The following is a 13487-nucleotide window of genomic DNA, read 5'->3' as shown; positions in this document are numbered from 1 at the left end:
GGTGAGATTTGTGAGCCATTTGCTTTGGAGTCAGGTTGTAGCCTTCCTGCCCTTTGTTTCCCCAGCTCTTCCCACACTCTGTGTGTCCTATATAAAATTCTATGAATTTATATATTAATTTGCTTGATTTCTATAATACTTTATAGCAACTCAATTTTCTTAACTGAACGCAGAGTGGTAAAGTTGTTGGTATCAGTCATAGGGTGCTGCCTTCAGTGCATGTGGCATTGGCTTTGGGCCAGGCAGTGAACAGGAAAGAAATATTATAGGGTATTAAAAAAGTGGTAACCCATGTGATGTAGTGGAGAAACATTGGATAAAGGTGTTGCCTATCTTTTTAAAAAATATAATTTATTGTCAAATTGGCTTCCATACAACACCCAGTGCTCATCCCAACAAGGGCCCTCCTCAGTGCCCATTACCCACTTTCCTCTCTCCCCCTCCCCCTCCATCCACCCTGGTTGTTCTCTGTATTTAAGAGTCTCTTGTGGTTTGCCTCCCTCCCTCTCTGTTTGTAACTATTTTTTTCCCCTTCTCTTCCCCCATGGTCTTCTGTTAAGTTTCTCAAGATCCACATATGAGTGAAAACATGATAGCTGTCCTTGTCTGTAGTGTTGCCTATCTTAAAATGGAAGGAAAAGGTACCCAGTGAACTCATGGCATTGGACAAGTGATGAAATTTTGGGGTGATGGTGGAGGGGGGTCCGGAGCCGATGACCAAGAAATAATTCTTGAAGATGTCTTTGGTGCAAAAAGGTAATTGTATTAAAGCTTGGGGACAGGACCCATGGGCAGGAAGAGCTGCACTGGGGTAATGACGGGTAACTCATTATATACCCTCAGGTTGGCAGGGGGTCAGGGATAGAGTAAGTCTCTAAGGTATTTTGGAAGCAAGATTTTCAGGACCTTGAGGGGCTAGGTGTTGCTAGGGAAACACCATTTATTACCATTTAATAAAACCTCAGTCATGAGATCCTTTAGATGTATATTGGGGGGCTTATAAGCTTGGATTATGATCGCCAGAATATATCTTGGGGCAGTTGGGATAAAGGAAGTAGACTTACAGCATACTGGAGGTTGGGATAATGTCAGGCTAAGATTCCCTTTTGCCCCTAGCAAAGTGTCATTATTGAGGCAGCTGAGCTCTTAGAGGGAGGTCACTCCTCTGGTTTCAAGGACTTATGTATGGGCTGTAGGCAGTAAGGAAATTTAAGTTTTCATTAGCCTTAGTTTCCCACATTACCATGGCAAGCATGTAAACCCCTTTCCTCTGTTCATGGGTAGCCAGGAGTGTCTGAGGAATATCACACATATTCCCCTGGGCAGGAGGGGCAGGTGTTGTTAGCTTGTATTTTGCCCTCAGCTTACCCCACACTCCCTCATCACAAGGTTTCAAGGTGGAATGTTGAGGCCAAGAACTGGTTGTAACAGTTACATTTGATAAGGTGCTGCAAAAAATGGATGAGCTCAGAAATGAACCGGCTAGTTTGCAAGCAGAATTGAGAGGGACTGTAGAGGAACCAGAAATTCTGAAATATGTAAGCTTGAGAAATGGAATTAAAAAAAAAAAAAATCTACAAGCAGTAATAAAGTTTAGAAATCCTTTGAGTTAGAAAGGGGCACCTCAATCCTTTGAGTTAGAATAGGGGCACCTGGGTGGCTCAGTCAGTTAAGTGTCTGACTTCTGCTTAGGTCATAATTTGGTGGTTTGTGAGTTTGAGCCCTGCTTCGGGCTCTGTGCTGACAGCTCAGAGCCTGGAGCCTGCTTCAGATTCTGTGTCTGCCTCTCTCTCTCTTTCCCTCCCCTGCTTATGCTCTGTCTCTCTTTCTCTCTCAAAAAGTAATAAACATTATAATAATAATAATAATAATAATAATAATGTCGCACTTACAAGTTCTGGTAAGTAAGTAGAAATATGAAGACCAGTGAGGCCAGTGAATGAAATGCCATCCCTGACGCTCTCTTATTAATGATCAGGTAGCTATATATTTTTTTTAGTTATCAAGTAGCTATTGAATTTTTCCCGTTTCCTTTAATGCATATCTTGACTATATTTTTATGATAAAGACAAATCGAAAAAGCCATATGATTGTATTAGTTGTACATACCTCCCCTGCTCACACTCTGTCTCTCTCTCAAAAATAAATAAAACATTAAAAAAAAATAAAAAGAAAGTCTTACAAAGCTTCACCACAGGGCCATAACCAAATCAGAGATATAGCCATCATAGCTTTTGTTAAGACTTCTGAAAGGTCCTTTCATCAGGACAAAATGGCCTTAACAAGGAGACTAAAAGCATGGTCTTATGAAAGCCTGATATGACCAAAGTATCTGAAATTAGGTAGAGATGCAGATTTCCTTTGTTTTTTTTTTTTAAACTTTTTAAACAAGTTTATTTAGTTTGAGAGACACAGAGAGAAAGAGAGTAGGAGGGGCAGAGAGAGAGAGGAGGGAGAGGGGAGAAAGAATTCCAAGCAGGCTTTGTCAGCACAGAGCCTGATGTGGGGTTCGAACTCATGAACTGTGAGATCATGACCTGAGGTGAAATCAAGAGTTGGACGTTCAGCTGCCTGAGCCACCCGGGCGCCCCGAGATGCAGGTTTCCAAGAAAATTCTTAAAGCTGACTGGGATCAACTACTAACTTCCAGAGTCCTGTGAAGTGGCTGTGGCTGAAGTTGACTCCAGCAATGGTAGACAAAGGGAACATCTGGATGCTTGGTCTCACAGCTTGAGACGCTGAATAGGTCACAATTGAAGTTATTACTAGCACTGGAGTCTTCACATTCTGAGCCAACAGGTTCCTTTTATCACTGAAGCTATTGTGAGCTTTTCTCTTTTTTTGTTTTGAGACAAAACCTCCAAATACAAACAGTAGTGGACAATGCATATAAAATGCAATTCTCTAAAATACCATTCGTTCTTTTTGTTCCTTTTGGATCTTGTTGGGTCCTAGTTCAGACTCTCATTTCTCATCTAATTTTTTTTTTGGGGGGGGGCTATAATATCTTTTATTTTAATTAGTTCATTCATGCATTTACTCATTTTTTAACAGTTTATTTATTTTGAGAGGAAGAGAATGAGTGCGCAGACATGCATGTGCACGCGCAGGGGAGGAACAGAGAGAGAGGGAGGGAGAGAATCCCAAGCAGGCTCCCTGCTGTCAGCGCAGAGCCCGACTTGGGGCTAGATTTCATGAACCATGAGATCACGACCTGTGCCAAGATCAAGAATTGGACACTTCACCAACTGAGCTACCCAGGCGCCTCTAGTCGTTTATTTTTTATTTTTTATTTTTTTTAAATTTTTTTTTCAACGTTTTTAATTTTTTTTATTTTTGGGACAGAGAGAGACAGAGCATGAACGGGGGAGGGGCAGAGAGAGAGGGAGACACAGAATCGGAAACAGGCTCCAGGCTCCGAGCCATCAGCCCAGAGCCTGACGCGGGGCTCGAACTCACAGACCGTGAGATCGTGACCTGGCTGAAGTCGGACGCTTAACCGACTGCGCCACCCAGGCGCCCCTCTAGTCGTTTATTTTTATTGAGCTATACTTGGCACACAATGTTGCATTACTTTCAGGCGTACAGCATAGTGATTCAGTTTCTGTATATGTTGAGCTCAGTGCAGCTACCATCTGTCCCCATACAGCGTTATTCCAGTGCCATTGACTGTAGTCCCTATGCTGCGCCTCTTATCCCCGTGACTTACTCATTCCATAACCGTGAGCTTGTACTTCCTACTCCCCTTCACCCATTTTGCCCATCCCCCTCTTATCGCAATCACTAAAAGAATACTCCTGCTGCCAAAATTCAGTTTCTAAACCTCAGTGTCCATTCTCTAAAGTGGGGGTAGCAGTAGCACTTTTCCCACTTATATGCTTATTACAATAATTATGTAAGATTAGGCACAAAAGAACAGTAGCATATTCTTTACCTAATAACAACTGCTTATAACAGCTTTCCCCTCGCAGGTCCACCGCCCCCCACCTGCCCTTTGCTTGAATGCCTTATTTGCTTCACAACAGATCATGTTATTCTCCTCTTGAAGGAATCTTCACTCCCTGTTAAGTAAAGGTGACATTCCTTAGCATGACTTTCAAGGTCCTATACCTATAGCCCCAGTCCACTCTGGGAGGTTTTTGTTGTATCTGGAACAGACTGGGCACTTCCATCTCCTTATTCTTGGTGTCCATCCAACTGGGCACTTTCTTTTCCTTTCTTGGCTTCTCAAAAACTCTTTAGCACATATCTTGCTAAAGAAGCCCTCTGAGATCTCCACATCTAATTTCTATATCCCCTGTAGCACCACTGTGCTCTGCTTGCATTTTGTCTTAGTATTTATTCTACTTTTCCCTTTTTTTTTTTTTTTTTTTTTTTTTTTTTTTTTTTTTTTTTTTTTTTTTAATCGATGATAATACAAGGAGCCCAGTTTGGCAGGGCTCATTGAAGACATCAGCCTTTTCAGGTACCTCCTTAAAAAAGGATGTCCTGGCTCCCATCCACATTAATACTGTTTGTTTCTGAGCCAATTACTGTGACTTCCTTATGTCTATTCCTGCTCTCATCTTTCTGGGTTATCAGCTTTTCTTTCTTTTCTTTCCGCGCTCATTTTTCTCTTTGGATAAAGTCGCTGTTTCATTCGATATATATTTCCGGAGCACTTTCCAGGTACACTATCAAGACGAGCAGGTACACTCGCCTCTGCCTACAGGAAATGTTCACCCTCGTTGGGGAGGGGTGGTGGGAGTGGGAATAATAAATAACAAATAAATAAATGGATGAGAACATTTCAGAGTAAGACAAGGTATGAAGAAGGTAGATCAGGGAGATGTGATAGAGAAAGAACATCATGGTTAGATGTCCAGAGTTGAGTAGTGACGAATGATTCTGTCTTCAACAGTGGCTTAGCTCCTCGTGTGAGGTATGTGCCCTTCTTGAATCTCCGGGTCCTGCAGCCCTTTTGGACACTGCACCTTGTGATGTGACCACCACACATGAGGCCACAGAAAGGTCTGTGCCCTCAAAGTGGAAGCATTCATTTGACGAGGCTGGCATTTGGCTGCGGGCTGAGTTAAGTCTCTAAAGGGCTGCAGTAGTCAGGACTCATGATACGCTAGACTCTCTCTTTCCCTCTGATTTTTCCAAAATGCGGTGTGGAACTAAAAAAGGAAGACATAAAAACAATTCTCTCCATGAAGAGAAAGAAGCCTTCGCATGTTTTCTTGTGCCGTATTTCTTGACTTGACAATGATCTTGAAGTTTATAAATTGCTCCTCCAGCTTCTCCTTTCTCCTGTGTCCCTTTTCTTCTCTCCATTTCAGCTGGCATGCGATTTGTTCTTTCCCTAAGTTATTCAGGGGAAACTGGAATTTAAATTTATTTGGGAAGATCTATGTCAGCTTTACTCTTCGGGGAGGGTGGGGTCGGGAACCAAGAGCCTAATAGATAGGACTTCACACTATAGACAAGGGTTTAAGAATGGATAAAGTCAGATGGTTCTATGTAATAGCACGTAGTGTTGGGATGGCCTTATTTAAAGGGGGAGAAATGGAATGGGATTTTCTTATTTAAAGCTCTAACTTCTTTGGGAAATGACTTCTACTCTGAAGCATCACAAAACAATTTCTTGCTAAAGTCAGATGCAACAAATTATGTTTTCCTGTATTAGAGTTAGTGAAAACTTTGAATTCTTAAAATAGAAAAATGTTATCTAATGTTACTGCTTTTGTTTTTTAAGTCACTGTTTTTTAAGTCTCTGTTCATTGTGACTCTCCTCTGAAGGTGCTTTAAGTTCATCCAGGCTATTTGTGAGTGTAGTTCAGAATCTGTTTCTACAAGGAATAAATGTTTATGAAATTACATCCATCCTAAAAGAAGGCATTTTAGCACAAATTAATTTATTCATACAAGTTATAGTGATTCATTTGCTTGGGTTCTTAGGACTTTACCTTTGCATCATGTCTTGTGTGTCCTTTGAGATATTTTTGAGAGTAATTCTTTAAACAGGATGTGTGCTTCAGCATAAGATGTAGATATGTGATTAATAGAGGTTTAAAAATATGTTTTTGCAAATTGCTTGCCTCCCCCCTTCGCTAATTTGTCATCTGTGCTAAGTGGATGTGGAGACAATTTAACGAATACAATTTACCACAGACTTTAGTAAAAAATAAATTTGATTCTGGAGCACCACAAATTGTAGAATCTCGGAAATGAAAAGAACACTGAAAGGTCATCTGGTTTGTCCTTCTTCATTCAGACAGGTTTGCACTTCTCATTACAGCTGGGTGAGAATCTATCCTAATTCTGAAGACATCCTGGAAAGAGGACTCACCAGCTTTCTTGTTATTGCTAATGTGAAACATCCATCACTTGTGGAAAATTTGTCTGAAGGACATCCAATTTCCTCATACTGGAGTTTATCCCATTTTCTTTAAATGAGTCTTCAATGACGACCACATAAAATTTCTGTGAACCAACCATTTCAGAGAAATGAGATTGAAGAAGGTGGTGGGTATAAAATGGTTAGAATGGAGTCTGGAACATAATGGGTTCTCTTAATGCCATAATAATAATTATCATGATTATCCTCAGGGTCTTTGGTGATAAAGGAACGTCAGGTGATTTGGGGATGAGCTGCTCTGACTGCCTGGTGGTGTCGTATCCCAAGGCTGCCTCCTGGCTCAGGGGAAGGAATGCATGATTAATGGTTGACACAGGGGATGGCAGAGGGCATAGAAGGAATGGTGACAGTGGTGCCAGCTGTTTGTCATCCCCATGATGATGACCGCAGGCTCTTGGCGGGCCGGGACCCCAACTTATTAGTTTTGGGTCTTTAGGACTTAGCACAGTGCCGAGCATAAAAAGACACAGTGTGAATTGAATAGTTAAGTGTTGACTATTATGAAAACCACTCGACAAAATATTTACGTTATAAATGAGTATTATTCCTGTCTTTCAATATGATTTATAACTTTAAAAAATTTGACCTTGAACATATTGCTGTTTCTCAGGTCAACCTTCTCTTTTTCATCTTTTCCATTCTCTTTTATTTGGACACAGGGGTCATTGTGACTCTCCTCTGAAGGTGCTTTAAGTTCATCCAGGCTATTTGTGAGTTGTAGAGTCCAGAATTAGACTCTGTGTCTCATTACAACCTTGAGCACTGTGTTGAGTTCTGATATTTCATGCTCTGTGGTGATGCTTCCCGGCCTCACACTGGTTTTGTGTGCATGTAAGGAATGATAAAGTTACAGCCTTGTGAGGTGTCACAGTGTTTCGGCTAATGGAATCAGAGGCTTCCACGCAAAATTTTGCCCTGATCAGAGTTGCTGACCAGTTTGCAAATCGGCCTCTAAAGTTCTTGCTAGGGGGCTTTATCATCTTTTGCTCTCAGAAGACAACCAGAAGAGTCATCAGGGTTGAGGAATGCAAACCATGGGGCTGGGGTAAGGACTGTTTGGGATCCAGGATGCTCTCTGTTCTTCCAAAGCTGCCTGAGTTAAACCAGTTAAACCTGTCTGCTTACACGAGGAGGTGGGAGATGAGAAAAGGTGAAAAGGGAGCAAGGAAATCCTTTTTAGTTCTCTTAGCGTAGATTCTATGATATTATTCCCCGTCCACCTCCATCTTTTTGTGGCCCAATCTATGCATTGTAGGATTTGTGTTTCTGGGGCTGAGGGTGGAGGGTGAATGGGGTAGACTGGAGCAGAAAGAAGAGACCGTATCAAAGGAGCAAGAATTTTGTATTCACCTCGGTCAACAGGGGGAGGAGCCGAGTGCTGCTTTTATTCCATTTGTCTTAGGTTAGATGGAATTCTGGGAATGTGACTCTTCCCCTGACAGCTCCCCATTGTTTTCTCTCTTAGTCTGTGTCTCTTGAAGTTTCTGAAAAGGAGGATTCTGGAAACGGACTGTGGGGGATAGAATGGAGAAGCTTATGTGGGAAAAGATTTACATTTCCTCTTGTGGCTAGATTGCCATTGCCCTAGGGGCTGCTGACCCTCTGGGATGACCAGAGAATCCTATGGACGTTTTGACTGACCCAGCTGCTCCTGGGTGGTACCGTTAAGCCTGGAGAGTGTGAATACAGCAGACTTTTGAGGATCCCTCTGTCCTCCTCAATGGTTTTGGATCTTGAGCATTAGCCCAGAGCCAGAAGGGCTCTTGTAGACTGATGAGCAGTGAGCACATTGCTCCTTGTCTCATGTTTAGAATCCAGCACTGAGTTTCTCTACATCACCTCTTATGTCCATACAGATTGCATCCTTTATGTGTGCTTCCTCTTTTGAGTGAAATGCCAGCCAGATGGGGCCCTCTTGCTTTCAGGAAGGTGTGTGGTGGCACCTGAGCTAGGCAGGCAGAGGGAGTGAATGGAGAAAAGCGTCATCAAGACCAAGGTCAGCCCATTCTTCTCGTCACTCCTTTCCCCTCTGTCACCAGTACAGGAGTTGGGCATCCAGAGTCTGGGCACTCTGTAGTCACATCTGTGTTGGGCCACAAATATACTGGCAATACTTTACTCAGTATTTATAATCATCTCATTAATTTAACTCAGGCAAGTGCCCTTGGCATTAAGAGCAGGAAAATGTTGCTGTGGAGAGTTGGAATTTCTTGGAAGGTATCATCCTTGAAGCTTTTAGACTATTCAACAAAGGTCTTTAAGACACATCCCTAGTGCTCTAACAAAGTAAGGAAATTTTCTTTGATGGGAAGGCAGCATAGCAAAGCAAGGAACCAGCACTGGCCTAGACAGTCAGGTGTCCAAACTAGCCAGATGCCTGACTCAAACTTTTGGGTTTACTAGCTGTGACCTTGGGCAAGCTACTTAACTTCTCTGTGCCTCAGTTTCCTCCTCTGTCTAATGGTGGACGTTATTGTCAGGATTAAATAAGCAAATATATGTATAGGTCTTGTTGCATGGTAAGTGCAATATAAGAGTTTGTTAAATAAATAAGCCTCTCTTCTCACTATCCGCTAACCTTTTGCTTTGGAGAGCCTGACTCAATCGGTAGTTTGCTTCACTGGTCAGGCAGGGCTGGGTATCTAACTTGTGGGGCCTAATACAATATGAAAATACAGGGTCCCTGGCTCAAAAGTTACTAAGAATATCAAGATGGCAAAAGCAGGGCATTAAATTAAGTGTGGGCCGTTCAATGTGTCTGTACCCTGAGCAACTGCACAGGTCACGTACGGATACAGCTGACCTTGGGGGCAGGAGTTAAGACTTGATTTACCCAGCAAGGGCTGTCCTGAATTGGTTTCAGGAATGGCAGTTGGGAGACTGCCTCCAAAATCTTTGATGAGCTTACCCGGGTTTCAGCAAGACGCTCTGCACTGACTTTTTAAAAAATATAAACCAAGTGACATACATCTGTAGGCTATCTGAGAGGGTTCATTTGAAAAGGAGAGTAAGGGATCCAACTTTTTTTTTTTCCCCCAGGCTGAGCGGTTCTATCCAAAAGCTACCTGCCTCAACAGTCAGTAATGAGGTGTCAAGAAACCATGGATTGTTGGGTGGCGGGTGTGTGCGTCATGCTCAATGTGAAGTGACTTCATGCAGAGAAGTGAAATGACACAGATGATTCATTTACACATTTATTTTCTATCTTGCTTATTCTACCAGACTGAAATGGAGAACAATGCCAGCAATTTTATAGACATTTTGACATAAAGTAAACAAGTATTTTGATGTTGAACAATTGTACAGACCACTACATGCATATAAGTATGCTGATTGGTGCAGAAATACTGAATTGATCAGCAAAACTACTAATACAAAATCACATTTTCTTTTTATGGAGTTAAAATGCAGCAGATATGGGGACATTGATACAAACACCATTAAATGGGAGAGAAAGGCATTGTATTAATGGTGCAGGATGGACAGCTGAACAAACACGCGTATGCTAAATCGTATCTCTTCACAAAACTGAAATCAAAACACCTTGTGTGCAAATATGATGAAATAAAGCATGTTGATGCAGTGAATGACACTAGACGAGACTTACCACTTATGCGTAAGCTTTAGCTTTTACCGAGAGTTTGTATTAAAAGTATTTCAACATAGTATAAGATGAAATGCTAATGCTATTATGTGTGTGGGCAGGACAGGATAACCCAACTGAGAAATCTTAGAACGTAAAATACTGATTGTGCTTCTTTTTCTCTGCAGCATTCAGAGCATTCATAGAGTAGTATGAAAACCCTCTAAAACATTGAAGTTGATAAAAGTGAATGATGCTTCATGCGACTGTACCTATAAATCTAATACCATGTGTAATAACATGGAAATATGAAATTGTATTACTTAATGTACACAGCAATTGTAGGAACTATTCATTTAACTTGTAATGTCTGTTACTCTATATTCCTTAGGCTTTAAAAATAATTTTCAGTCTTTTTAATTTGGGAGATGTTAAGGACTTAATAGAAACTATTAAAATCTCTACAACTTGAGAAACAAAAAAGAATAGGTTGCATGTCAACCTGTTTTGTAGGGAAATCACCCATGATTTTTCCCAGCAAGGCTTTTTATGTGCATTAATTACTGATAGCTTTGTAGTTTTGCCATAAGGTTTCATACACTTACTTTGTAAATCTTCACAGAGTTGTCCTGAGTTTAACAATAAGATTGTAATTCTAACATTAAACATTGAATGAATGAATTTGGGAGTTAGACATAGTTGTTTTTTTACTAATATATGACTCTATTTAACCAAAAAAGCAATGGATGATGCAGGCTCTCCCTCCTGATCCTAAACACACTCATATTCACATGCACACATGTACAAATACATACAGCCTTCCCAAAAGTGAATCAACTTTTCAAAAAATATACACTGTGAACTTTAGTTTCCCCCCATTTAACTCAGCTGCAGGTTTGCGTTTTTCTATTAGCTTTTCTTTTTTTCTCTCTTCTCCCTCTCCCTTCTCTTCTTCTTCCTTCCTCTTCACTCCCACCTCCCAAGATGTGGCCTTTGAAAGTCTATATATGTTAATTTTGTAGATTTCCAACTTGAGTTTTTGGAGACCGAAGTGAAAATGACGTTATCCTCTTGACTACTGGACAGCACTACATGGGTCACTCCTGAGGAATGTCTACCCTTGGACTAGTGAAAACAGCTAATGTAAGACAGGTAAGAATGCCCTACAATATCCTCCTTTTGTTTTGCACATAATAGTGGTGAAAGAAACCATTTAAGGCAGTTCTACAATGGCAATGGAAAATGATTTAAGCAACTAAATAGGAAAATTGGTAGCTGTTTTTCTTTAGTTAGTAGGCAACACTTTTTAAACTGAATTATTCGACATATTTAGACTATGTAGATGTGATATAGAGATTTGTTTTACAAGCCTGAAAAGACAGTTAAAAAATACTACTTCAGTATTTATGGTAAAAAATGCACAGATGGAAATGATTCAGTGGGCCATTTTAACTAAAGGCATTACTGTACTGCCTCAGCCCTTTTTTGGGCTAGGTGTTGAGTAAGCAGTTTATAGTCACTTTTGTTCTGTGGCCTATGTACAGGACACTGTAACACAGTGTGTTGACATAATTAGATGAGACAATCACTCTGGCAGCTTTTAAATGCGGCAGACATGGACAGTCAACATCGAGCTTTTACATAAGCTATGTAGAGACAGGTAATAAATACATTTAGTGAGCTGGTCGGATGGCATAGTGCTTTACCTGAATAGTATTTAAATAAGCTAGGATCTTTAGTTTTTGCGAGAACAGGTAGGAACATAGTATTCGTTAGGCTATAACTAAATAGTAAGACCTAAGCTGTCGTGCAATTCTGCTTTAGAACACGAATTATTTTTCTAAGCATCAGAAGTTGGTTGAAACCCCAAACTAAGGAATATATTATACTAAAGCTTTCATAAAATTACTAGGCAAAACAAAACCCCCATTAAAATAAAAATACGATTTTCAGTTTACCAGTGATGGATACTGGATATCTGAAGGTGAGATTTTAGTGTATCTTGGAAATTCCTTTGCAGATTCAGTGGAAGGTCTTCCCCAAGTCAGTCTGTCTCTAATTTTGGAGATAGCTGCACCCTCCGATTCCCTCTAATTTGCCTGGAGTCGTTGCACTTAGTGTAAAGACTTTGCAGCGGGCTGCATCATATATAGTCCCTGGTCATGACTCAGCTCTGAAGCTCCTTGTAGGAAATCTGGGTTCTACGTAAATTTTTTGTGACATGGCATTTTAAATAAAATGAAATAGAAAATGAACCTCCTCCTCTGTTACCTTTCTTCATCAGTAAAATTTTAACATTAACAAAAAGGCAAAACAAAAAGTCTCTGGTAAAACCTAATGATAATCTATCCTTTAGAATATGAAAACAAAATTTTTTAATAAAGAATTTTTTTTAACACTGAAAGCTTTTATTCTCATTTTATAGTTTATTCTGGCAAATAGTCAATTATGGTAAATCTAGAACCAAATTTGGTTATGAATTAATATATATATATATATATATATGTTTACAAATATTTAAAGCATAAAGATGCAAGAGTATGTTGAATATTTACATGACTAAGTGCGTTTAATTTTTTGGTAATAAGGAGAGTAAAATAATCTTCAGATAGATAAAGCTAAAGTCTTATAATTGTAGGAAGCTGATTTTTCTTTAGGAGAAATTGACATTTTTCTATTAAACATTAAAAATGTAAAGCTGTTAAGTAAAAAAAAGAATGCATTACCTAAGTTTTCATAGCATGTTATTTGTCCAAATAATGTCAATTTCTTTTTAAAGCCACACGAGGTGGATACATACATATATATATATATATATATGTATATGTGTGTGTATATATACATATATATATATATATAAACAAGTAGGATACATATGTATGTAATTTAGCAAATAAAATATTCTCTATTTTAAGGTAACAGGGAGTGGAAATCTACATTTATACTCACACACATTTTGAGTGAAAATCTATATTTATACTCACACAAAGATTTTGACTGTTTAGAAAGCCACAGAAAAATTTTAGAAGACTAAATAATTAGCACACAAATGCAAGTTGAATGATTTCTTTTGGAATAGTTTCAAAAAAGAAAACAAATACCTCCTGTCAGGTTTGTGGTAGGTGGTTAACTATATACTATCTAGTTTAATTTATAGTAGCCTTTTTTAAGAAACTCATAGTAAAATGGGAAATATTAATTTCAAATGACCACCTAAAGATACTTTTATACAAAGAACTTAAAAAGAAATCTTAATCCAAATCTGAATTATTTCTAATTGGAAGTACAGCAAAGTACATTATTTCAAGATGGCCTTTTCTTCACCCCTAATATCTTTTGCTGAAGTTCTATAAATTACTATTACAATTTTGGCCAAGAAGCATATAAAAACTACCAGAATAATATCCGTTTTTCCTGACTGAAATGTTTGTTACCATTGAAAAAAAAACAGGGTTATATTGGTATTTTCCTTTTTGGATACTGCCCTAAAAACAGACACATTAA

At 39.5% G+C, this 13487-nt stretch overlaps 1 long non-coding RNA gene across 1 annotated transcript in view; it reads left to right on the top strand.

Moving 5' to 3' along the window:
• LOC131495062 (uncharacterized) overlaps positions 1-11137 on the top strand; it is a 50098-nt gene extending 38961 nt beyond the window's left edge. The window contains exon 3 of the long non-coding RNA XR_009253737.1: positions 11006-11137. This is a non-coding gene — a long non-coding RNA (uncharacterized LOC131495062). The remainder of the gene's footprint in view (positions 1-11005) is intronic.
• The last annotated feature ends 2350 nt before the right edge of the window (positions 11138-13487 follow it).

This window comes from Neofelis nebulosa, chromosome 14, assembly GCF_028018385.1.
Source record: "Neofelis nebulosa isolate mNeoNeb1 chromosome 14, mNeoNeb1.pri, whole genome shotgun sequence".
In the NCBI taxonomy this organism is placed as follows: Eukaryota; Metazoa; Chordata; class Mammalia; order Carnivora; family Felidae; genus Neofelis; species Neofelis nebulosa.
This window is presented reverse-complemented; position numbering and strand designations above follow the sequence as displayed.